The sequence below is a fragment of the Hyaena hyaena genome, unplaced genomic scaffold (assembly GCF_003009895.1).
Source record: "Hyaena hyaena isolate Hyena2069 unplaced genomic scaffold, ASM300989v1 scaffold_49, whole genome shotgun sequence".
Classification (NCBI taxonomy): domain Eukaryota; kingdom Metazoa; phylum Chordata; class Mammalia; order Carnivora; family Hyaenidae; genus Hyaena; species Hyaena hyaena.
The window spans coordinates 1,477,914-1,503,994 of NW_024080681.1; the positions used below are offsets into that span (position 1 = coordinate 1,477,914).

Consider the following 26,081-nt stretch of genomic DNA (forward strand, 5'->3'; position numbering starts at 1 on the left):
ACCTTCATTACTAGCCCTTCTTAGAAATGACCACTCAGCTTTCAAGCAGGCCCCAGGCTCACACCCACACATTCGAGTCTGTAAGTGAATTGTAAAGAAAAACCGGGTCATATTTCACAGGTTGTTCTCTACATTCTTTTTCTCATTGAACAATATATCTCATAAATGTCTATGGAATCAAATTGAAAATGATATAATTAAATGACTTGCATTTATTGGGCCCAAATTGTAACATACCTGGGAATACTGGTATGATTAGCAGCCGGATCATGTTCTATAACTTGGCATGCTAACCATGTGGTATAATTGACTGGTGGTATTTCCTTTATTGAAGTAAATGTAAGTGATAGAAATTGTTCCAGAACATTGCAAAAGATGGGCAGCTACCCAGTTCCTTTCATAAAGCAGACATAACCTTGGTACTTCAAATCGATCAAGAGATCATAGAAAAAATAAAAGACAGAAAACCTATAGGCCAAGCTCACTTAAGAATATGGATTTTAAGGGGCACCTGGGTGGCTCAGTCGGTTAAGTGTCCGATTTCGGCTCAGGTCATGATCTCGTGGTCCATGAGTTTGAGCCCCGCATCAGGCTCTGTGCTGACAGCCCGGAGCCTGGAGCCTGCTTCAGATTCTGTCTCTCTCTCTCTCTCTCTCTGCCCTTCCCCCGGCTCATGCTCTGCCTCTCAAAAATAATAAATAAAACAACAACATAACAAAACAAAACGAGAATACGGATCTTAAATGAAAAACAAGCAAATATACTGTAAGAAGATATCAAATAAATTAATAATTATAATTAATAAAACAGTAACCCAACCCTCATACAAATCTTTCTATATGCCAGCCATTGGTCTGCGTGCTTTACATATACTGACTAGTTACTCCTCATGACACCCTGTGAGGGAACATTTTATGAATGAAGAAGTAAGTCCAGAGTGTGAGTAACTTGTCCACGGTCCACAGTGACCACCCTCCTGGACTACATAAGGCTTTTATTCCAGCAATGCATGGATGGGTCACTGCAAGGGTATCCCTGCTACAATGGAGTACAATAGTAGGTAATAAAAGTATTACAAAAAATAGAAGCAGAAGGGTATCTGTTTATACCTCAAAGTATATATTTCAAACCAATGCATTTATTAAAATTTAGGTTCAAAGTACGGATCCCTCAAATCTACCTGCTAGCAACCAGAATATAAATCACCTGGGAATACTATATAGGCCAGAGGAAAGTTTTCTCTTTTCTACAAAAGGAGTATTTGTGTTTGAAAACGTTGAGGAAAAAATCTAAAACATCACAATGAAGAAAGGAAAACCTCCCATAAACTTCTATTCTGAGAAAATGCCTCAACATTTTTATCCATATATACTTTTCTCCTTCCTGAATTAGGAGTACACAGTTATACTATTTTGAAACTTGTTTTCTTTCTTTCCTATTTACTGGAATAATCCCATTTGTTATTAAATTTTCTCATATATGAACTTTAATGGTTGCATAATATTCCATTAAAAGGATGTACCATAATGTAACCATTTAACCTCTATGTTGGATACTTGAGAGGTTTCCTTTTTCCCTTTTTTCCTCCCTCTCTCTCTCTCTTCCTTCCTTTCCTCACTCCTCCCTCCCTCCTTCCTTCCTTTCTTTTCCTTCTTTCCTTCCTTCCTTCTTTCCTTCCTTCCTTCTTTCCTTCTTTCCTTCCTTCCTTCCTTCCTTCCTTCCTTCCTTCCTTCCTCTCTCTTTTTTCTTTTCTCCCTGGCTATTATAAATAGTAATGCAATTCATATCCTTGCCCCTAAACCCTCTTTCACAGCCCTGATAGTTAATTTAGGTCAAAGTCCTAGAAAACAGCTCCACATTTTTTATGTTTCCTGCCAAATTACCTTCCTGGAATATTTGCACTAATTTACGCACCTTCCAGCATGTAGGAGACTGCCATTACTGCTACATTCAACATCTTCTCATAATTCAAATGAGATGTGTATGTGATTATATGAAGATGTTATAAAAACTGATCATTGAGATGCATCATGCTTCTCAATAAGAGGGAACATATGCCACAAAGCTGTCCGTTCCTCCCAAAATAATTTACAAATTTAATCCAATGCCAACAGGAGTTTTCTTAGAATGTGCCTCAAGTTACCTGGAAGAAGGAGCAAGGGAGAGTATCAGTGAGGACAGGGGCCAATTCTCCTTGAAAAAATTAAAATAATTTATTTTTGAGAGAGAGAGAGAGCACAAACAGGGGAGGGCCAGAGAGGATCCCAAGCAGGTTCTGCGCTGACAGCACAGAGCCTGACACAGGGCTTGAACTCATGAACCGTGAAAGCATGACCTGAGCCCAAGTCGGATGTTCAGCTGACTGAGCCACCCAGGGGGCCCCTCATTAAATTTCTAGAAGGCAGTAGTAGTTAAAGCACTAGTAGGCGAACCCGAGCTCATTTCCTTGTCCTTTGTGCCAAGCCATTCTTTCACATAGATTAGCTGCTGGTGGAAGAGGTCTTCTCACCACCTGATAAAGCCTTGTGGGACTCAAGGTTGTAGCAGCCACTTCAGTCCCACATTTTAGTTAATTAAGAGTAGAGAGAAATCCAAATGCAAGTTTCTTATTTTTCACAAGGCCTTGCTTTCCACAGGGAGAGAATGCCAACAGAAACTACATACACAATCAGTGGGCCTAATTGCCTCTCTCCTATGTTATTGCTTATTGAATATGATAAAAACAGCTATGTTTATACCAATCTATTAACTTTTTAAAGAACGTTCTAGGGCCCAGCTCAGCGCACAGGCAGGACCAGGAAACACATCTATAGCTCCAGATGAAACTCAGAATTCCCATGATTGGAGAGGAACAGGGGAAGTGCTGGCCCTTTGGCCAGTGCGGGCTGTGTTGGAGCCCACTGATGTAAAGACAAGAAAACGGAGCAGTTTGTGCCCCTAAGCTCAACATTTTTTAGATACCAGGGATTAGACTCCTTCTCTGACTGCTCTCATTTAAAACATGGTCCTCAGAAAACACAAGGTCACTCACTATAAAAGCACAAGTTCATTTGCTGAAACCCATCTGCGGGAAACTTTCCCAAAGCGTGTTGTTCCACAGGCCTTCCCATTTAAATTATCTGAAAGAAGGACACCAGCAACACATAAGGAATTTGAGAGTGAGAGACACCCACTCACCCACCCACACAGATGCTCATTTACAGCAAAATCAAACCAGTTGGCATTGACACCCAAGCCCTCTGAGTTCAAAAGCAAGAGCCACCTCAGAGTTCCCACCATCTGAAGAGGACCTTGGCGTTTCTTTTGAAGTGCTTCCTTTGAAGGTCAAGGTAAAGGGGCCATGTTGACTCAAGAAATTGCTCATCTACAGAAGGATGTGGCCTCTGCTCCATCACACATTTGTAATGTTCACATGAGGTTAACAAAACAAATGGTTTTGACTGTAATGCGTGAGCTGGAGCCAGCCTTTCTTCTCAACTCGTCTCCATCACAGTAACATGCCTTCGGGATAAGGTGACACATAGGCTAAGAAAGAACTCACAAGGTTTGAAAACCATTGCAGGGTTCATTTTGAGCCTCTTGAATCTCTGCAGTCATGCAGTCAGGACCGGTGTCCTGTAGTTGACTGCTGTGTGCCACAAAATGAAGACTGTGCTTGGAGATAGAAGATCTGAATCAAATCCCAACTCCTTTGTTCCTTAGTCACTGCCATTCCTAATGGGTCTCTTCACAGTTCTTCCTCTTGACCTGCCTAATTCCTGTTGACGAATTTCTTAAAACAAGCTGAAAATGTAAAAAAAAATCGCAAATAAGACTTTTTGACCACAGAATCCAGAAATTAAGTAGGACTTAATAAGCTGGCTTCTAAGAAGTAGATACCTTGGCATCCAAGAGAAACACCATCACCGAGACAGGCTGAGCCCAGGCAGAATTTTGGCAGGGTGGCAATTAGTAGAGGGTTCAGCAGGCTCAGTTATACTCAGGAAAACCCTCCCAAGAATACAAGAAGCATCACCAGAATGTTTGCACCAGATATATAATTTATTTTGGTATCTCCAGTACCTAGCACAGGTGTTGGGTACATTGGTCGAATTTAATTCATTAGGAAATGCAGCATGTTCTCTCCACAGTCATCCCTACCCTCATTCACACAAATAATGGATCTAAACTGTGGGCATATCAAAAATGATGTGTGTCACAAATTGAATCTAAAAGCGTTTCTCCATCTGGAGAGAGTGAGTTATCTGGCAGCGTCAAAAAAAAAAAAAAAAAAAAAAAAACTGGAAACAACAGATAATTACAAGAGACTTTGATCAAATATTTTGTTTTGAGGTTGATGCTGGTGACATACCTCCCCCAACTCCACCCCCTTGCAAATAAGGTCACCCATGGGATTTGGAATGGAGGTTGCATATGCCAGTCACCAAATGGCCTGCTTCAGAGCCCCAAAGGGTCATGTGTTTGGACGAAGTCCCTCCAGCCTCTTTGTTGTTGTTTATCTCGAGTCCTAATTCAAGGGGATTCTTCCATCACTTTTTCCTCCCAAGGAAATACCACCCAGAGAGCTAGGAGATCAACAATAGAGTGTGTAAGGTAGGTGGGGATGGAGTCTATTAGTTTAACAAGGTAAAAGAACAGGCATGCTTGGGGCTTGAAAGAGTGATTTTTGCCTGCCCCAAGTTAGGATTTTACATATAAATATGAATATGAATTAAAAATATACATAAAGTCATATAAAAATCTATCTATCTACCTATCTACCTGTCCACCTGCCTATCATCTATCTATCTATCTATCTATCTATCTATCTATCTATCTATCTTATCATGTATCCATGCAGGTGCCTCTATATCTAGAGCTACTTGTACAGGGTATAAATGACATTTCAACACCTACATGAGCGGTGGGGCAAAAAGGAGCCAGTTTTCTCCATATTCATAGCATTTTGTATTGTTCCAAAACACTAAGTTCCCTGAATCTTCACTACAACTCTGCAAGGTAGGGAGAGTGAAAATCATTTTCCCCACGTGAAGGGAAGAGGTATGCCCAGGGCACTCTGGAAGTGGAGGAATCTCCCCTCACCCAGGAGTTGGAATGGCCTCAAGCCACACTGAATGCTCTCCCTAGCCCCTCGGTGGTCTTTATCGTTGAGAAGTGTCAAGAATGCCCTTTATCCCATTCCTCCAGATGTTCTCCTAAGTGGGTGGTGGGAATGTCACCCTGCAGCCCTTTGGGATGTCATGTGAATGAAGGCCCCTATGTGGATATTTGGGAGAAATCTGTCAGGAGAACATTGCTGAAATCCAAATGTGGACACTGGATGTGCCAGTGATGTGTCCACCATTTGGTCGCCTCAAAAGATGTTGGTTCAGCTGCTTTGGGAGGGATGGGAATGATATCTGGAGATGCCGGGCCAGAGGCCCGCGTTGTTTCTGAGGCATGGCTTGATGGTTGTGATTAATTGGGGAGACTGAGGAGGAACAGTTTTGTAAGAGTTAAAGGGGCTGATCTTCTAGAGACCTCGGAAGTCCTACTCCTGAGTTCTGTAGATAATATGCAGTTGCTCAAACTTCTAGCACACAGAAAAGAAGGGTTTGCAGCAACTGCTTTATGTTCAATTCCCCTTTGGTCTCAATTTCCCTCTTTGGTCTGGTTTTCCAGAAGCAAACCAGACACTCTTTCAACAGGGTAGAACCTTACTAGGAGTTCTCTTTATGTAGTAGAATACTAAATGATATCCCCCTCCTTTTTTGCTTCTGTGTTTTTTTGGCTACCAAAAAACCCCAAGTATTCTTTTAGAATACTTTAAATGTGTTTTTAAAGAAATCCTTACATATGTTCTTTTGCCCTTAGGATAAACCATGTATTTGTCCCTGATGGCAAGACCGTCCATCTCAGTCTCCTGCTGTTCCCCGTGTGTCCACCACGGAGCCACATATGGCTCCTCCAGCCTGCCCTCCAGCCAGATGGAACTGCTCCCCATCGTGCTCTCCCCAGCCACCCTCTGCTTTGTTCTTCTACCGGTATGGTTCTGCATGGAAACCTGCTTGGGTCCTTACTCTCCCTGGCTAACACCCAGGCATTATCTCCTCCATGGCACCTATTCTGCCCCCAACCTCTGGCAGGTGTCCCAGAGTCAATAAACACACAGTTCTGAGATGTTGCTAGAAGTCACTCGTTCCCAGAGCAGAAAGGAAAATGTGAACTTTTGAAAACATCACAATATCTTTGGGAAGGCACAGTGATGATCTAAGTCTGATTTCCTGCTTCAGGCTGGGATTGGCTCACCATACAACTTCCTGGTGGGGAAGATCAAGAAGTAAATTTAGTGTTGACAGGATAGATATTATAATTCTTTATACTTATGTAGGAATGAGAGTTTATAAAATGCTTTTGAGCTATGTTTTCTTTTAATTTTTTAAGTTTATTTATTCATTTTTGAGAGAGAGAGAGAGAGAGAGCACAAGCAGGGGAAAGGCAAAGAGAGAAAGAGAGGGAGCCACAGAATCCAAAGTGGGCTCCAGGCTCTAGGCCATCAGCACAGAGCCCAACTCAGGGTTTGAACTCATGAGTCATGAGACCATGACCTGAGCAGAAGTTAGTTGCCTAACTGACTGAGCCACCCAGGTGCCCCTTGAATTATGTTTTATTTGATTCACAATCAACGCTCTAAGTTGTATGTGGTACAAACTGTACTATCCACACTGTGAGGATAACGTAGGTACCTTACAGAGGTAAGTTAACTTGACGTTACCACATCTAACTAGTAGAAGAGCCAGTATGAAACTAACTCCAAATGCCCTGGTCTTTCATGATATCAAAGGGCCTTTAAGAGTAGCCACAGAGTTGGTGCTGGAAAACGAGGGTGCTAGTCCCCTCCGTTCCTCTCCCAGGCTTCCTCTTCCCTGACACATACCACGCACAGACAGGTTGCTCACTATATCCTTTCCCATCTTCCAGAAACTTTGAGAAGCCACTACTCTTACTATTGGATTCTTCATGCCGAGTATTATGCTTGGTGTTGAACAAATAAAAAAACAACCTTATGTAATAGCTATTATCATTTCCATTTATTTATCTCAGCAGGGACCTGAGATCCAGAAAAGGTGAAGCATCTTATTTATGATCATACAGCCACTAATTATTGACATTGAGATTCAAGCCTATTTTGTCTGTTGCTCACCATATTATGTTTAGCCAAAATCAGATTTCTTATAGTTGGTAGTCATTCAATTTACTTCTTGGTGCTCCTCACAAATAGTATAAACTCTCTTTTTATATAATGCCTTAAATATTTACAGGCAGCTGTTTGTTTTCTCAGCACCTCCTCGTCCAGCCCCAATATTACCAGCCCCTACACTTCTTGAGATGACAGTTTTAGATTGCCTCTTTAAAACTATGGTTGCTTTCCTTTGCATTTTGCCAGTTTGTCCACATTTTTGTAAAATCAGGCACACAAAATGAAACATTAAGTGTGGCTTGACCACCAGTAACATGACTGACAGTGAGTTAAGTTTAAAATAAAGCCCCCACCTATTTCACATGTGGTGATAGTAAGCCATGGTCTCTTCATCCTGACTGTGGGCAACTGATACTTTTGGAGCCAAATATAACTGTACACCTAACCCTAGAAAAGTTCATTTTATCAAAATAAATTTAAATGTTTATTTATTTTTCAGAGAGAAAGAGGGAGTGAGGGAGGTGCTGGTGGGGGTGGGGGTGGACAGAAGATCCAAAGTGGGTTGTGTGCTGACAGCAGTGAGCCTGATGTGGGGCTCCAACTCACGAACCATGAGATCATGACCTGAGCAGAAGTCGTATGCTTAACCGACTGACTCAGCCGGATGTCCTGGAAAAGTTCATTTTAAATTTGCCCCTCCTTATGGCCTATCAAGATCTCTTTGTCTTTGTCTTGATCTCAGCTCAGGTCTTGAGCTCACGGTCATGAGTTCAAGCCCAGAGTTGGACTCCACACTGAGCATGAAGCCTACGTTAAAAAAAAAAAAAAAAGGTGGGCCAAAGACAGTAACAGACACCTCATCAAAGGGGGTAGACAGATGGCAAATAAGCATATGATAAGATGCTCCATATCCTATGTTACCAGGGAAAAGATATGCCACTTGAGGAAGCTAATCAGTTAACAATAAATAGTACGGTGCATGCCTCCCACCATGCTCTCTGTCTGTCTCCGGCCTGTTTGAAAGGAAGTTCTGAACATGCATCAGCTCACTCTCCACTCCTCCCCAGTCTCTGGGGTTGCTCCCCCAAATAGTCTGCTACTTTTTTCCTTTTTTCTTTTTTTAAAAAGATTTTAGTTTTAAGTAATCTCTATATCCAGTGTGGGGCTCAAACTCACAGCTCCAAGATCAAGAGCCATATGCTGTACTGACTGAGGCAGCCAGGTGTCCCCTGTCCACTACTTTTCTTTCTCTCTCTTATTTTTCTTTCTTTCTTTCTTTCTTTCTTTCTTTCTTTCTTTCTTTCTTTCTTTCTTTCTTTCTTTCTTCTTTTATTTCTGTCCACTATTTCTGAATTTTAATTCATGCCTTGGACTGTACTCTGGTTAATAACAGATAAAACTGTACTATTTCATTCTATTCCTTTTAGAGAAATATAGGCATGAAGTTGATATTTAAGACATTAAGGATATGAATTAACTTAGGGAAAAAATAAACATTCTGAAGGAAAATAATAAGAGGAGGCCCTGGCGTGATGTTAAATGTAAAAATAAACTAGACATACAGAAAAACAAGATAATTAATAGCTAAATATTAGATTTGCTTTTTTGCAAACTCTAACAAAAGGAACTCCTTTAGGAAGTCTAAGAAACACACATGCACAATACAATATTAGGAAGGGAATCACCAACCTGAGTAATGTAAACTAAGTTTTTAAATGATATATTAATAAGTGTAAAGACCTCCACGAAATTATTCTTCCAAAACAATAGCATTAACTTTAAGTAGAAATTCTGGAAAAACTCATAATTGTGGAAGTAACTGAGGATGTTAAAGCCCCACACAAGGAGCTCACTGCTGAATCCTTCCAGATGGTTCCTCCAGATGTTATTCAACGTCTAACGTTATATTGCTAATTCCTGTGCTGTGTAAAACCTTCCCAAGTATAGAAACATGAGGAACTACCTGATTTCTAGGCCCTCATTCCAAAGCTGATAAAGACAGTGAAAAGAATTAAAAATTGGAGACCAATGAGAACAAAGAAAAAGACTAATCTCTTTTGAATTAACATAATAGCACATGGAATTTACTAACACATTAAAATATGAATATACCACAATCTCGTTTAATTATCCCCCAAATATAAGAAGGTTCCACATAAGAAAATGTATTAACATAGTAGGTTAATTTCTTTTTTTTTACAGTTCATTTATTTTGAGGGAGAGAGAGAGCATGAGCAGGGGAGGGGCAGAGAGAGACAAGACAGAGATGCTGAGCATGAAGCCCAATGTGGGGCTCGATCCCATGACCCTGGGGTCATGACCTGAGCTGAAATCAAGATTCAGATGCTCAGCTGACTGAGCCACCCAGGCACCCCCATAGCAGGTTAATTTTTAAACATGCCTCTCAATTGGTTAAAATCAGAAGTTTAAACAGGACTAGAAATCTATTTCCCTAAAATGCTGAAGGGTATCTATTCAAAAGACCTAATCAACATTATACAGATGTGTGGAAAATGTCTTTGAAAAATATTAAGTTAATAAATTTTACTTCCCCTTTGAATCTTAGTCCCCGGCAGCCTTCCATCTCCCAAGCCGGCAGGCAGATATTAGACTTCTATGGCGGGGCATAGAAATGTTTCAGTCTTTTTCACCTTCTCCTTTTGGAACCTAGCCTGGAGGAGCGTTCCCCAAGCTCTCCCACAGAATGACAACTAGGCCTTGAAGCTGATGCTCTTTGGCAGGGAGCGGGGAGGGGCGGGGGGCGGGGGGGGGGGGGGGCGTGGGTGAGGGATGGTTTGCGGCAAGGATCTGACAGACAGGAAGTAAAAGCTTACCCATTTCCAACTCAAGGGTGTGGAAGGGAAAGGGGAGTGGGAAGAGGGGAGACTGAGAGTGCAGGGTAAGAGATACATGCTCCAACCCCTCCTCCTCAGGGGCCTCTGAAGGCTGGCATAAGTAGAGCAGGGATCTGTGTGAACACCAAGGACTCTTGTGTGGACCTCTGGAAGCAGGTACCTGCAGATGTGCCTTCACCAACATAAAGGAGGGTACGCTGGCCTAGCATCACCCTGGAGAAGGGAGGTCTCTCTTCTGGGCTCCTTCCTTATGGAAGGATCTGAAAGGAGGAGAGTGGAATTGGAGAGCCAGTAATCCTGCCAGGGACTCCTTGTTGGAAGGAGCTGGTGAAGCCTGGTGACTGCAGCCGAGCTGAAACCCCAGCTGAAAGAGGCAGCTGGCAGAATACAGAGGGTCTGTAAGTTCAGAGGCTGAGGGTTGTTGGGTCACCAGACTCTGACCGAGCCAGCAAAGAGATCAGCCACAGCCCTCACCTGCCAATGCCCGCAAAGGTTGGCAGTCACCAGGCAGACAAGGGGTGCCTCAGGAGAGATTAGTGAGGATCTGAAGATACCACACATTTCTGAGGACTTCTCTTCCACTGACATGAGACACAAGATCAGTGATGGTGTGGTCTGGTGGGTTAACACTGTATCTCATCAGTGCAGTGATGTAAATCATAGCATCGGTGGAAGCATGTCCTCAGGTTCATGATCTGAATATTCATCTTGCTATCATTGATAGGTTAGAAAGCTAAACTTCAAAACAAAAAGCTGAAGATAAAAGAGAATATTTGATCACTGGAAGGACACCAACTTTCTAAGTTTCTATGAAATAGATTTGAGAGGAAACAATTGAAACCCTACCACAGGCAGTCTAAGAGCTTCTGCCTAATAACAGAAAGTGAAAGTGGAGCTTTAGGGGCACCTGGGTGGCTCAGTCAGTGAAGCATCCAACTTTGGCTCAGGTCATATCTCACAGTTGGTGAGTTCGAGCCCCTGGAGCCTACTTTAGATTCTGTGTCTCCTTCTCTCTGCCCCTTCCCGCTCATGCTCTGTTTCTCTCTCTCTCTCAAAAATATATATATTTTTTTAATTTTTTTATGTTTTTTTTATTTCTAGGAGAGAGAGAGAGAGACAGCGAGAGCAGGGGAGGGTCAGAGAGAGAGGGAGTCACAGACTGAAACAGGCTCCAGGCTCTGAGCTGGCAGTCAGCACAGAGCCCGACGCGGGGCCCGAACCCACAAACCGCGAGATCATGACCTAAGCAAAAGTCGGACGCTTAACCGACTAAGCCACCCAGGCGCCCCTCAAAAATATATTTTAAAAAAAGTAAAAGAAAGTAAAAGTAGAAATTCTGGAAAATTTCTAGTCTTAAGGGTATAATACATAGATGATCTTTCCTTGACAAAATAAAGAAAGTTTATCTCTTAACATTTGCAACATTAATAACATTGTGTCTAGTGGTAAGATATTATTTATTCCCATTAAAAAAAAAGGATGCCTGTGGCTGCTCACTTTTGTTATTATTTGACATTGTTTTTAAATAGTGGGTAACACAATAAAATATGAAAGAAAAGATGTAATGATTATACATGAAAAGACAAAAACCATTGTTATTTGCAAATGGTATGATACTCCTCAAAAACCCAAGAGGGTCAGCTTAAATCCTTAAGAGTGATGGCTCTCAGATTTATCTACAAACTGGAATCACTGGGGAATGCCAAAAACTCCTGGTGTTAAAGCCTTACCACAGAGCCTGGGATTTAACTGGCCGGGGGTGGGCTTAGGTTTGGAATTTTTAAAGATCCCTGGGTGATTCTTTCCTTCCCCCCTACCATGCAAACAAGTTTGCTTTATAATTAATAAGTGAGCCCAATAAATTGGTTACATTTAAGAGAAGTATACAAAAAATAAACAGCTTTCCTATCCTAGAAATAATCAGTTAGAAAACAGCACATAGAAAGGGATCCCATTTATAACAGCGACAAATAGGTAGGATGCCTGATAATCAGCAAGAAAGGTATGCTATTTCTGCAAAGTAAATTATATTGGGAGACATAAAAGCAGTCTTGAATGAATGGAGAGATATAGTGTGCTCTCAAATTAATTTATAGATAGAATGAGGTTTCTAGGAGGATTGGGGGAGAGGAGTTAATACACGTAATCCTAAGAGCGTTTAAATTTGGGATTTTTTTAAGTTTCAACAAAATTAAAAAATAACAACAGACAAAATTTGCCTTCCTAGGTGTTGAAGTGGATTTATAAATGGTGTAATTCTGGTCCAAGAATAAGAAGACTCATAGAACAGAATAAATAGTTCAGAAAAAGACCCTGGAATATTTGGGAATTTATATAAGCTGAAGACAACACTGGAGAAAGGAAGTACGGTTCAAAAGCAGTGTCTTAATAATTGATGAACTATTTGAAAATTTCATTAAATGTTGAGTTTTCACTCCAACTCAAAATTAATGCTTAATAAACTAAAGAGTTGAATAAAAATAAAGTAAAAAAGAACAGAAGAAAATATACATAACTTTTGATATATGGTTCAGAGAAAATGGTTAAGTGCAAAAGTAATAGAAAAAAAACTCATCCAAAAGTTAGAAATAACTTATTATATAAAAATTCAAAAATCAATATGTAGAAAGAAAGAAAAGTAAAAGGGAAGCAAATGAAAATCATTGCAACAAATGACAAGGGATTAATATCCTTAATTCATTAAATGTTCTCAAAAGAAAAAATTGAAGTCACAAAATGAAAACGGTCAAAAGACAAAAATAAAAAATGTTCTTAAAAATATACAAATCGTGAAAATATTTTCAGCTTCACTAACAACCAAGAAATATAGATTTAAACAATAAGACATCATTTTTTAATTTTATCAAACTAGCAACATTAGGGAAAAAATGTACTCACCACAGATTTTGTGGGACAGCCAGACAAACCTTATAGAAACTGTAGATTGAGCTTATCTTTCCGGAAAGCAAATTGGCAAAATATCCCCAGAATCTTAAAATGTTTCTTTTCTCTGACACATATTTCTACTTGTAAGACTCTATCCTTTGCAAGTAGGAAGAAAGGATTTCCTTTGAAGGAATAGTCTGAAAGACATTACTAGTAACAGCAAAAAACTGGGGTCAGCCTAAATGTCCTGCACCAGAGAAACACTCAAGATACACCCCTATGGTGTAATAGCACCCAACATATACATTACTTTTGCAATCGGATAAAAAATGCTTTCTAACACATATATCAAACTTAAGTTTTTATAGGTAATGGATTTCTCTCTTATTTTTGCCTTATTTTCAATACAAATGCTTTTTTTTTTTTTACAACCAACAAGTGTTAACTTTATAATCAGAAATATAAAGAAGAAAAGGAAAAAAATAAAAAAGAAGACCAGTGACGACTACTGTAGAAAACTCATATTTATCAAAGCATCAGAATCAAGAGATAAATAGGAAAAGGACAAAATAATTTACATAAAAGGAAGTTAGCCCTGTACATACATAATGTTGTTCACATCTGACTTCTCTGGTAATAAAACACATGCAAGGTAAGCCACGTGAAGGCATGAGTATATGCCTGAGGTTAAATTAAAGGCATAAAATAATTTCCAATGATGAACAGGTTAGAATGAAATCAATTCCACCCATGGAAAGTGCAGGGCAGTGTCAATTAACCCAATGGGTCTCTAAAAGCAATTTGGTTCCACACACCAAGAACAGTAGTAACATTCATATCTTTTGAAAACTCAACTTCCTTATTGGGATATACTATTAAGGAAATTATTCAAAATAGAAAAGAAAGATAAAGCTATCCACATCCATTTTACCTAGAATACTAAGTTAGAATATAAAGAACAAGATATGTCACGGCACATCAACCTGATAGACTACTGAAATGCTATGAAAATAAAGAAAAATGTATTATTACTATCCTTGAGTGGGAATAATGCACAAGGCAAAACTGTATGCAGACTGACTGTGACATTTAAAAATGGGAGAAAATAGTCAGAAACTAGGAAGAAGAACAGGAATCTGTTAAGGTGGTAAAATTATAAGTAAATGTTTTCTATAATTTAATTGAATCTCAACATGACCTTGTTTTTTGACAATGCACAAAAATCAGAGGGAAAAAGTATTACGGGGTGGATGAAGGGAAAAACAATATTTATACACTAATTACCTGGACATTTAAATATCAGCTGGTGACAGGGACCTTCTTGTATATGTACCTATAAAGTAGGCATTACCCTCATTTCCTTAAATGAGTAAAACAGCAGCCCTAAGAGACAAATAACTTGTTAGAAATTACACACTCAAATTCTGGAATGAAGATTTAAGCTCCCTTCTGCCTCCACTATGCCACCTGCTTCTTAATGTGTATACACTACTGACAATTAACTTCTATATGCACAGACTTTTTGGGTACAGTGAAAATTATAAACCATCTTCCTCAGAAAAACTTACATGAACACACACAAGTCTGCATATTCAACACCTTCTAAGGACAGGGACATCCAACACCGTGGTTTATGGTTCTTCTGGAAAAATTGTTAAGAAAATCACCTTTTATTCTCAAAGTTGTTGTAGCTTGGCTTACAAATTATATAGTTATTTTTAATTATAGGCCGGACATATTCCTTCCGTTTTTCTCCTTTCCCCAATCTCACTGGTTTGCCCTTAAATGTCACCACTGGTGTAACTTCTTCAAGGAAAGCAGCCAAAATAGGGAGTTTTCTCCGCCTACACAGTGTGGGCAGGGAACTGGGACCTCTGTGACTAACCATCTACCATTAAGCACATTTCATTTTGTATTGTGTAAGTAGCCTTCACCTTGGCAAGTTGAAAACAGAGGTCTGAAAAAAAATTGGGCGGCAGGCACTGGGGAGGTTTTGGTGGGGCAAGAGGAAGAAGTGGTCATCTGCACAGCCTCCGGTCAGGACTCACTAGCTGCCCGCAGTTGACACCCTGAATACCTGGGTGGGGGTTAGGAGACAATGAGTTCTAGATTGTCAGGGTGAGCAATATGGTGCTGGGACAAGGTCAGCTGCCAGAAGATAACATTTTTGCAGATAGTCCGGTCATGCTCCATGGCCACACTTTAGGTCTGCCTTTAAAGTGGTCTCTTTAAGATAAAGATATTTAAACAAACACTGGAGCTGGGGCCACAGTCCATTGAAGTGGGAAGGGGTCTGTAGCATGACATGGAGAGTGCTGGTTCCCAGAGAGCCAGCACTGAGCATCCTCAGGCTTGCTGGGTGGGGGGCAGACGGGCCCAACACGTCCCCCTCAGCAAGGAGTCCCTCAGGACGTGTGGCTGCTGAGATTCCCACAAAGGAACCCGGCAGATAAGCATCACGGTCCCCACAACTCACTTCTCAGACGGAGGGGTATGCTAAATACCAGCATCAGCGGCGGAGAAAAAGGGCTTCAGGGGAGCTGTTGGGCCAGACCAACACCATTTGTCCACATCAGACAAAGCTGGAGAAACGGATTAGATATTGGCTCCACAGGAGTTTCGCTAGTTGCTGGGAGGCTGGCCTCAGAAAGATGCTGCTGAGAAGGCCTTGTCTTCGGAGCCCAAAGGAAATTGCAAGAAATCATGAAGGATATTACTGAGGAGCACCGTCCACAGTGAGGGTAGAGGAGATCGTAATGGACAAGCATGTTTATGAGGAGAAGTTCCTACTTCTCTCTGACTTAATTTGTCCGAAGCAAGGGTCCTTAACTTGGGGACCTTGGACTCAGTTAAAAAAAATTCTATTTTCCTTAACTTCTCTTAAAAGTTATCCTTTTCTTAGAAAGTTGACAGTAAAGACTTTATCAGAGAAAAACGTTATCCTTTTCTTTCATTACAAATATGAGCAATGAGTCACAGTGGGGGCAGCAGTACCTGTGACTGTTACTGATTGACTTCATACAAACTTTCATATCACATTCCAGTTGTAAATATTTCTTAATATCATTTATGTTTATTAATTTTTGAAGATTACAGTAGTTATTAGGTCTGTCACTAGGTCTTGTTTATTTGTTTTTAATGCACTAAGGAAGCACATATAGAGAGATAGACATAGATATATACTATATATCTATATATAATACTATATCACAAATCTGTTTTTTGTATTATTTTAATAGTTGTATTTCAACATAATGGATTTCCTTTGTCATGCTACATATTGTATATATTTAAGAATGTTATTCTGGGGGCACCTGGGTGGCTCAGTCGGTTAAGCGTTCGACTTCAGCTCAGGTAATGATCTCACAGTTTTGTGGGTTTGAGCCCCGCGTCAGGCTCTGTGCTGACAGCCAGCTCAGAGCCTGGACCTGTTTCAGATTCTGTGTCTCCCTCTCTCTCTGACCCTCCTCTGCTCATGCTGTCTCTCTCTCTCAGAAATAAATAAAAAAAACATTAAAAAATTAAAAAAAAAAAAACAATGTTATTCTGAGATGGAGTCTATGGGCTTCACCACACGGCCAATGAGGTTCATGGCATAAAAAATAGAGACCCCTGGAAAATAAAATCAGTCTACTTAGTTGTCATTATAGGTTGCTCTTGTAGCAGTTACACAATATTTCTGCTGTTAATTGGTAAATAGTTGTGGAAAATATAACTGAGCCATTTCCTATTAGGCAGTGTTCAATAGATCCCGGCAAGAGAATCTACTTGTCTATACTCTATCTTCATTTAAATAGTTATTCTTATTTTGAGAACTCCTTTCCTTGCTGCATTGTGAATTCTTCTACCTTTCAACAGATGGCTCATGTTTCATAGCTGGGCAATGGGTGTGGGTCTTGTAACCCCAAGAAACATGACCCTCCCACTTCCACCATGGGCTTGAGCAACACCTTAGATTTCGCAGTGCTGGTGTTTTCCCAGTCTGCTCCCTCTGTATCACCTTTCCAGAGGCCATGGGTACTGCATGAGTACTGCTTATGTTTTGGAAATGGTTGCTCAAGATTATAAGCACATACACTAGAATCAGACTTTCAGCGTTATGAGGAATATGGAGGGAATAAGGAGACATAGATGGTAACACCAATGGAAATAATAATGGATGGCATGTTGAAGGCTACTGTACTTTATATAAATTCTTTTTTTTTTTCAGAGCCCATAAATAAAACTTTATTGGAATACAGCCATACTTCTCTGTTTATATATTATTTTTGGTTTTTTTTTGTTTTTTTTTAAATTAAATTTAATTTAATTTAATTTTATTTTTTACAAATAGTTTATTGTCAAATTAGTTTCCACATAACACTCAGTGCTCATCCCCACAAGTGTCCTCCTCCATGCCCATCCCCCCCTCCCCCCCACATCCATCAGTCCTCAGTTTTTGTCAGCATTCAAGAGTCTCTCATGGTTTGCCTCTCTCCCTTTCCCCCACCATTTCCGCCCTTCTTCTCCCCCTTGTTCCTCCGTCAAGTTCCTCCTAATCCTCCTATACGTGCAAACATATGATATTTGTCCTTCTCTGCCTGACTTATTTCGCTCAGCATAACACCCTCAAGGTCCATCCATGTTGCTACACATGGCCAGATTTCATTGTTTCTCATTGCCATGTAGTATTCCATGGTATAGATAAACCACATCTTCTTGATCCATTCATCTGTTGATGGACACTTAGGCTCTTTCCATGTTTTAGCTATTGTGGAGAGTGCTGCTATGAACATTGGGGTACACGTGCTCCTATGCATCAGCATTTCTGTATCCCTTGGGTAAATTCCTAGCAGTGCTATTGCTGGGTCATAGGGGAGTTCTATTGTTAGTTTCCTGAGGAACCTCCACACTGTTTTCCAGAGGGGCTGTACCAGTTTCCATTCCCACCAACAGTGTAGGAGGGTGCCCGTTTCTCCACATCCTCGCCAGCATCTAGAGTTCTCTGTGTACTTTATATAAATTCTTATTTAACTCTCTGTATAGAGTAGCTGACATATTATCTTCTGATTTAATTTACAGAACAATTCTCTATGGCAGATTTTTAAAAATGTAGCCACATTTATTAGCCTTTGAACTTATAGTGTTTTCTTTTGTATCTTGTTTTTTTAAATTTATTTAAATTCAAGTTAGTTAACACACAGTGTAGCCTTGGCTTCAGGAGTAGAACCCAGTGATTCATCTCTTATACATGATGCCCAGTGCTCATCCAAAAAAGTACCCCCCTTAATGCCCATCACTCATTTTCCCCATCCCCCTACACACCTCCCCTCCATCAACCCTCAGTTTGTTCTCTGTATTTAAGAGTCTCTTATGGTTTGCCTCCCTCTCTGTTTTTCTCTTACTTTTCCTTCCCTTCCCATATGTTCATCTGTTGAGTTTCTCAAATATTACCTATGAGTGGAAATCATAAGATATCTGTTTCCTCTGACTGACTTTCCCATATGTTCATCTGTTGAGTTTCTCAAATATTACCTATGAGTGAAATCATAAGATATCTGTGTCCTCTGACTGACTTATTTTGCTTAGCATAATACCTTCTAGCTCTATCCATGTTGCTGCAAATGGCAAGATTTCATTCTTTTTCATCACTGAATAGTATTCCATTGTGTGTATATATGGGCTCTTTCCATAATTTGGCTATTGTCCATAGCACTTAAGGCAAATATTAATATACACATTGTTTCTAGTGAGGAAACTAAGGCATAAAGAAGTTAAGTAAGGACATTCAGCTAATAACGGCAAAGCCAAAGTCTGAATCCGTGCCATTTTCACACCTCATGCCCTTAACCATTATGCTAATTTGCTTTTGTAGATTCGGGAAAGCAAATTCTTTCTATATATAGAAAACCCTAAAGACTCCACCAAAAAGCTACTAGAATTGATAAAATCAATAAAGATGCAGAATATAAAATCAATGTACAGAAATCTGTTACATTTCTATACACTAATAATGAAGCAGCAGAAAGAGAAATTAAGAAAACAATTCCATTTACAATGGCACCAAAAAGAATAAGATACCTAGGAATAAACTTCACCAAAGAGGTAAAGGGTCTGTACTCGGAAAACTATAACACGTTGATGAAAGAAATTGAAGATGACACAAAGAAATGGAAACACATTCCATGCTCATGGATTAGGAGAACAAATATTATTAAAATATCTATACTAACCAGGGGTGCCTGGGTGGCATCCAACTCTTGATTTCCACTCAGGCTGTGATCCCAGAGGCATGAAATCAAGCCCTGCATCAGGCTCTGTCCTGAGTGTAGAGCCTGCCTAAGACTCTCTCTTTCTCTCTCTTTCTCCCCCCTCTCTCTCTTCTCTGCCCCTCTCCACTGCTTGCTCACTTTCTCTCTCTAAAATTAAAAAAAATTCTATACTACCCAAAGCAATCTACATATTTAATGCAATCCCTATCAAAATACCAACAGCATTTTTTACAGAGCTAGAACAAGCATCTAAAATGTATATGGAACCACAAAAGACCCCTAAGAGCCAAAGGAATCTTGGAAAAGAAACACAAAACTGGAGGCATCACAATTCTGGACTTCAAGTTATATAACAAAGTCATAGTAATCAAAACAGTATGGCACTGGCACAAAAACAGACACATAGATCAGTGGAACAGATTAAAAAACCCAGAAATAAACTCACAATTATATAGTCAATTAATCTTCAACAAAGCAGGAAAGAATATCCAGTGGGAAAAAGAATCTCTTCAACAAATGGTGGTGGGAAAACTGGACAGCCACATGCAGAAGAATGAACCTGGACCACCATACAAAAAAACACACTCAAAACAGATTAAAGCCCTAAGTGTGAGACCTGAAACTATAAAAATCCTAGAAGAGAGCACAGGGAGTAATGTCTCTGACATCAACTGTAGCAACATTCTTCTAGATATATCTCCTGAGGCAAGGGAAATGAAAGCAAAAATAAACTACTGGGACTACATCAAAGTAGAAAGCTTCTGCACAGTGAAGGAAACAATCAAAAGAACTAATAGGCTCCCTACAGATTGGGAGAAGATATTTGCAAAAGACATATCTGATAAAGGGTTAAATTTGGGACTCTCTCCAAATCTCTAAAATATAGAAAACAGCGTAGAAATGAAAGATATCATCTATGTGATATTAAGGTTCAAAAGATTACTAAAAGTAAGAGCTGAAAACCCAGACTTAGTAAATTATAATGCGATTATTACCCACTTCAAAAGACTTCTCTACAGGTGGACCTTAAATGTTGAACCTTCTGTTCAAATAAACTTGCCAAAGGAAGGGAGAGTCTTAGGAATAGAAATTAGATTAAGATAAAAGTTAGAAGTATCTGTTTTAAAGAGCTTCCAAAAAAAAAAAAAAAAAGATCTCTTAAACATAATGCAGGTCACCAATTCAACAAAAACTAGCAACTATTATGTTTACCTCCATCCCATTCTACCTTCAGGCACACATCTACTGAATAAAACAGTAGTTTAGAACATTCCTGTTCCATTAAAGATCACACTTACCAAACACATTTAATCAAGTTGTGGGGCATATAAACATGATTCAGTTTAAAGTAGATGAAGATTTTGTAGCTTCAAAGAGTGGAATCTTTGTTGTTTCCTCCCAAATCTATAGTGATATTCAAATTTAAGAAAATATGTATGGTGGGTCAGCTGCTACATATGGTTTAGGATTAACTTTTCCAGAGGTTTTTAAATTGGTTGGGCTGGGTTGCGGCATGGTGCCCATCTGCAGCTCTTTCCCTAAGTCCTTGCCTTGGTTGATTCTCAGCACATGTATGTCTTAATTGAACTATAACAGGTAGATATGAATGGTCCATGCATGAAAGTCACTGTAGCTGTATACCCCACACTGGGCATCGAGTGGAAATATCCTCGCTGGGTGTGCCAGTGCCCCCTCTTTCCATTCTGTTTCCCCTTCCTCTGCTCCAGGGCAAGTCATTCTGGAGCTCGCTGTGGGGCACGCTGGAAGGAATATGTCCATGAAGCAACTTTCATCTGGCCTTCATCCCAGGGTCCAGAGTCAAGATCATAGTGAGAAGCTAGGGCCACCGGGAGCATGGCACGTTTTTAAAAAATACCCCAGTAGATCTTTTATGTTTGGACTTAAGTTAAAATGAAAGATGAGATGAGAATGTGTGAAGTCATGGGACTCACTATGTGCAATTTACTCATTAGTCACTTAAGCATTAGATAGAGCAGTGAACACAGGCCTGATTACAGTGTGATTCTAGTGCTACCTTGGCCCACTCTTGTTGGGTATTGCTAGAACAAGGAGCAATGGGGAGGGTGTTTTTTCCTTATTCTGTCTCTAACTTCTCTTTCTTGGTTGCTGATATGCACCCTGCATTGGTTTGCATGTCAATTGCCCCTGGTATCAAAGTTACTTAATTATAGAGAAGTCATGACCTTGGCCTTCACACCCAGAGTCTTCCTCACCCAGAGTTCCTTCCATGGCTCTGACTCAGAGCTTTGCACATGTTAGGGTGTGTGTGTTCAGAGTGCATATTCGGGGGCCTAACTTCCAGAAATCTAGTATATAGTTTAGATTTAGTATGTTTGTGTAGGCGGCCAATGAATTACACTTTGGGAACACTGCCTTAGCTATGGCTATTTCTAATCGACAACTGCAGTTTTCTATAGAATGACAAAATGTAAAGTTTCCTCTCCTTCCACATGCCTCCTGAGGAAATTTCTTGCTGTAGTTCAGTCGGCTTCTATTATAAGCAGTGGGAAGAGTGGTAGAGGTATGAGTGCGTGGCTGCCAGGCAAAATTCCACAGGGCTTCAACGTAAGAAATTCATTTCACACCATTCTGGAGGTTGGAAAGTCCAAGATCAAGGTACCAGCTGATTTGGTTCCTGGGAAGAATTGTATTGGCAGCTTGCAGACATCTGCTTTCTTGCTATGTTTTCTCTGGTGTCTCCTCTTATAAGGACACTAATCCTTTTGGGTCAGGTCTCCACCCTTAGGACCTCATTTAACTTAATTACTTCCCTTAAGCATACAGAGAGTTAAAGCTTCAACATATGAATTGGGAGGAGGTGGGCAATTCAGTTTGTGACAATAGACCACTTGGAATTTTGGTGGAAGTGGAACTTTCATGTCTTGGAGTTACCTGACAAAGGTTTCTCCTCAAATTAGATATTATTGAAGGAAGCTGGGAGTTGAAGGACACTCACTAGTTGTTGGGGGGAAGGCAGCAAAAAATTGAGGTAATCCTCTGGGTCCACCTTGTTTCTTTTTTTTTTTTCCCCCAAAAAGGAAATTGAGGGCACTAGTTTCACTCAAAGGACCAACTGTAACCAAATGAAGTGAACATAACCTCAAGATTTTATTGTCTTCATCATGTAACAAAATACGAAGCTTAGAACTGGATCACTTGGCCCTTTCTCTTATCTCCTCTCAGTTCAAAATGCTTGCATCTCTTAATAGCCAGCATGCTCTTAGATCTGCAGTTGGGCTCAACACATTCAAGCCTTAGTACAATCTTCTTTGTAGTCTTAGCCTTTTTTCGGGAAATCGGCTTAGTTTGTCCACCATAGCCACTCTGCTTCCTGTCATAACGCCACTTTCCTTGGGCATAAAGAGAATCTTTGCCTTTCTTGTACTGTGTCACTTTGTGGGGTTGGGCTTGCCACACTTCTTGCAGAAAGTCCGGCGGGTTTTAGGAATGTTCACCATGGCTGCGAGAAGGCTATTGGCACGGAAAGCGGGTCCACCTTGTTTCTATGTACATGAGCGATGGGCAGCAAAAGCAGCCTTGACCATGTGACTGCCCTCTCAGCTCATATACTTAGTGAGGACCATTAAGGACAGGCAGTGCAAAGAGCTGTAGAGAAGCAAAGAAGAATCTGACCATCACTGCCCCCAAGAAAGCTCAACTGACACCTATTAGGGGAAAGGGGATATATACTAAGTTGCTCTGCTATGTAACTTCATGGTTGCTCAATGCTAAGGAAGCAATCATTTCTGGAGGGATCAGGGACAGCTTTAGAAGATGACCCATTTGAGTGGTTTAAAAAAAATTTTTTTTTTAATGTTTATTTATTTTTGAGACAGAGAGTGAGCGCACATGTTGGGGAAGGGCAGAGAGGGAGGGAGACAACAGAATCTGAGGCAGGCTCCAGGCTCTGAGCTGTCAGCACAGAATCTGATGCAGGGCTTGAACCCACAAGCTCTGAGATCGTGACCTAAGCCGAAGTCACATGCTTAACTGACTGAGCCACCCAGGCACCCTAGAAGATGACACATTTGAGTAGTTTTGAAGAATAAGGGTTGGTTTTGATAGCCAGAGATTGAGGAGTGGCAGGGAGGAAAGGACAAAGGGGGGTAGTTTCTAAAGAAGAGGTAAGTTTGAGAGCAGAGGCCAGGGTTAGCTATATAATGTGTGGGGTCTAGTGCAAAATGAAAACGTGGGACCTCTTATTGAAAAGAAAAGATGGGGTGCCTGGGTGGCTCAGTTGGTTAAGCATCTCACTTTGGCTCAGGTTATGATCTCACAGTTCGTGGGTTCGAGCCCCACATTGGGCTCTGTGCTGACAGCTAGCTCAGAGCCTGGAGCCTACTTCAGATTCTGTGTCTCCCTCTCTCTCTGACCCTCCCCTGCTCACACTGTCTCTCTCTCTCTCAGAAATAAATAAAAACATTTAAAAAAAGAAAAGAGAAATAGTTTTGGGGCGCCTGGGTGGCTTAGTCGGTTGGGCATCCGACTTTCGCTTAGGTCATGATCTCGCGGTTTGTGGGTTTGAGCCCCGCGTCGGGCTCTGTGCTAACTGCCAGCTCAGAGCCTGGAGCCTGTTTCAGTCTGTGACTCCCTCTCTGACCCTCCCCTGCTCACGCTGTCTTTCTCTCTCTCCTAGAAATAAATAAAACATTAAAAAAAAAAAAAGAAAGGAAAAAAAGAAAAAGTGCCACTGAAGATACTAAATTACAAAACTTCTTCCTTTCTTACAGTTTCCAACTTGTCATGGTGGGTTTTTTGTTTGTTTGCTATTTAGTGTTTTTCTAAGTAAAAAAAATACAATTTTAATTTATTAGCATGAATTTTATGGTTCCTTTTTATATTGTGTAATGCCAATTTAAAGTGCCAACGTAAGAGCATTTTACTCCTCTCCCAGAAGTATCACAATTATGGAATTTGTATTTCACGGTCTGCACATGCATATGTACTTCCTCCCCGGAACAATGGAAACGCGGCACAAAAATGACTCAGCTGCTTTGATTTCATTTCTTGGCAAGCGCATATTCTGCCAACAACACTCTGCATTCAGCTCACTGATGAGTAAGGGGAGACTGAAAGGACCAGGAATTGTGGGCTCCTCTTCCTTCCATGTCCCCCTTCTCCACATAAGCAGTGCGCAGTACAGGGAAGCAACATGAACAAGAGAGGATATGATAGGGCTCCTTGATTGTCTGTGTATCTCAGAACACTATTGTCTTCTTTCTTGTTGGAGCCAACTTCTCATTCAAACAGAAAGCACGGCCATCGGGGCTATCATCACATCTTCTTTCTCAGTCATAAAGGTAACACGCTTCCTCTACACTGGCTTTGGGTTTCTGTGAGATTCCACTCCCCACTCGTGGAGAGGCCATCAGAATTTTGTGCTCAAGGGTGCATCATGATTATTCCATGTAGATGGATAGGAAATCAACAGCAGAGACGTCCATGTTTGACACATCTCCTCAGCTCCTGTGCATGTTCCATTGACCCATTGGATTTCATTTAATAAACACAACTCAGAGATAAAATATTTAAGAACTTAAACATGGCAATAGTAAGGGCATTAAAGCAAGCTGAAGTTCCTTCTGAGCTTGGGCTCTTGTGTGCCTGCGTAGGTCATGTACCCAGGAAGCTGGCCCTGGCAAAGGCATAGAAATACAAAGGTAGGTTTCTGGCTTGGGGAAAGTTGATGAAGGACGTTTATCTTGAACTTAAGGCCTAAGACACAAAAACCTAGAAAAATAATTTGGACCAGATCCTAGAGAGCCTTGAATGCTATAGCCCCAAGTCTGGGCTTCATTTAAATGCAGTGGTGGGGCTGGAGGTTTTGAATAAAAGACTGGCATTATCTGAAGAGGGCTTTGGGAGGAGGGCAGCACCAGGTGAAAAAGTGGATCAGAAAGGGTAACATTGCTAAGTGGGAAGGGACCGGCCATGAGGTCATTGCAGCAGTGTAAATGAGGTCTAGAATGAGGGCTGTGGCCAGGAGTAAGGAGAGGGGCTCCAGACACAAAGAGTCACACTTTGAAATTCAATTTCGAACAGTCCTTTCTGCACTGCTTGTCTGGTTTTGTTTTCAAACTTAAAAGTTTATTTTAAAAATAAAACTTTCTTTTCCCTTTGGAATTCTGAAGTTTCACATGTCTGTGAAAAAATTACTTGGGTTTTAGAAATTTACTTTGGAAGCTTAAGGCTGTCAATCAATTTCTAAGCTATGCCCGAGTACTTGCAACCCTCAATGCCTCGCCCCCCCCGCCCCTCCCCCTGGGCCCCCATAGGGGCAGTGCCAACATTGTCCGGATGTCCCAATGTCTGGAGATATGTTAGAAAACTGTACCTCATGCAAGTTAACGTTTAAATGTTTCCCATCCTAAGTAAATTCTTCTTGTCTATTTTGGACTGTACGAAAATGATGTACTAAGAGTAAAAGAAAAATCTAACTGAAAACATCCTTTTTGGGAATTAGAGGATTAAGCTCTACCTTCAACTAGTCTTACTTATCAAACCTTTGGAGGTAGGCCTGTGAAAAGGGATTCGTGGCAGTCCACAGGGGCAAAGTTAGGTCCTGGCGGGCTGTGTGTAAAGTAGTTAGATGAAATTTAGCCTGGCTCTGATCGAACTCCCAGTTCTAGACTGGGTCAGGCCACATCTGTGTTTGTTTAATGCGTCAAAAGACACATTTTACAAAGGAGGAGGTAGGCAGGGTTTTCTAGTTCACACCTTGTTAGGAATATTCCTTGACAATGAGTGGGTATAAACACAGGTGGTGTGCAGTCATCAAATGCTTTGTTTGGTTTTGCTCTATAGATTCGAAATGTTTGCTGAGGCCCAAGTGCCAGATACTTTTCAAAATAAAAAGGATTTGGTGTTTTAATAGAAGCACAATTTTGC

General features: G+C 40.6%; 1 pseudogene; it reads right to left on the bottom strand.

Annotated features, from left to right (window-relative positions):
* Positions 1–22,282: 22,282 nt before the first annotated feature.
* On the bottom strand, positions 22,283–22,651 carry LOC120230879 (annotated as a pseudogene).
* Positions 22,652–26,081: the final 3,430 nt, after the last annotated feature.